Here is a 1,390-nt window from a genome sequence, read left to right on the forward strand (position 1 = left end):
AAATCTGTAAAAGTCTGCAAGCTTGGAATAACTCAAGTTAGTGAAAAGTATTTGCGTGTGTGGGTTATTTTGACAGGTAATTTTAAACTTTAAAAATCTATCGCCTGACTTCCTCTATCACAGGATATTAGCAAACTGATTGTACTTCCGCAGAATATTTCTCAACACCTATAGCAAATACGATCAAGCAAACTGACATTGCACTTTCTTAAACAATATGTCCTCTTCTGTGCTTCCTTATTCTAACAACAGTTAGGCGATGTGTTCCCCTGTAATTCTGGTTAAGAAATTATGTTCACTGTAAAAACCTCTCCTGAGCTGTGTGTGAACATGGTGATAGTCGGCATGTTACTGATGGTCCTCTTTGTTTCAGGTGAGCTGTTTGTTCACTATAAAGGCATTATTGGATTCATTTAAATCATTATCAGCTTTAAGGAACAAAATTAAAAGGCTGATGGAGACAAAGCTTTGTTTTTACATACTGTTCATAGTCTGACAGGTAATTGAAATACTTTTTGTTACCAACAGAATCAAAGACATGTTGTTCATGTTACAATAGATTATATTTCAAGCAACAACTATGTAATTTAGCATCATTAATCAAAAAGGGCAAATGGTGAAAATGTGACTGTCACTTCTGGATGATCTATTATAAATTTAATTTTACATAAACAATTATTTAATTTTAGGAGTACTTTGATTAAAGTTTACATCTTAAGTCCTATGGAGGACAAATTAAAATAAGACAAGTTAATGTTTGTAATAAAATTAATTAACCCCTTAGCAGTCCTATTAGTCCCCTAAACCATCCAATGTCCCGTGGGCGGTACGTCCGACTGCTAACAGTTTAATTAATAGGTTAGTTGTGACACTGTGTTTACAGGTGCTTTGGCTAATTGTCCTGATGAAGCAGCAGTCTTCATAAATGCATCAAAGAAGCTGGAAGCACTGAGTGGATCTTGTTTGCAAATCCCATGTAGCTTCAGACCCAAAGAAGAACAGAAATTTATCAGCACAAGAAAAATTATTGGAGTGTGGATTAAAAATCAATCCCAATTTGACGGTAATCAAAACAATGTGATCTTCAACAGTAGTGCAGCAGTTAACATCTATCCAATGAGTATTACTGGGAACCTGAGTCAGAGAGACTGCACCACTCTGTTTTCTAATTTAATCACCACATACACAGACACATACTTCTTCAGAGTAGAGATTGAACCATTCAAAGCAACAGCTTCTTGTGATCCTCTTCAAATAACAGTCAGAGGTGAGTGATTTTGAGTTTTTTATTAGAATTATATTTTTACTTTATTGGGTTTATTTGACTTGCCTTCAGTTAAGTTTCATCAGCATTTGTTGAAGAAATATTACATTTCAGTCATAATGATTG

The 1,390-nt window shown here is 34.5% G+C and overlaps 1 pseudogene; it reads left to right on the forward strand.

Annotated features, from left to right (window-relative positions):
• Positions 1–242: 242 nt before the first annotated feature.
• LOC121811787 overlaps positions 243–1,390 on the forward strand; it is a 26,763-nt pseudogene continuing 25,615 nt past the window's right edge.

The sequence above is a fragment of the Haplochromis burtoni genome, unplaced genomic scaffold (assembly GCF_018398535.1).
Source record: "Haplochromis burtoni strain Fernald_Lab_line unplaced genomic scaffold, NCSU_Asbu1 Contig_876, whole genome shotgun sequence".
Taxonomy (NCBI): domain Eukaryota; kingdom Metazoa; phylum Chordata; class Actinopteri; order Cichliformes; family Cichlidae; genus Haplochromis; species Haplochromis burtoni.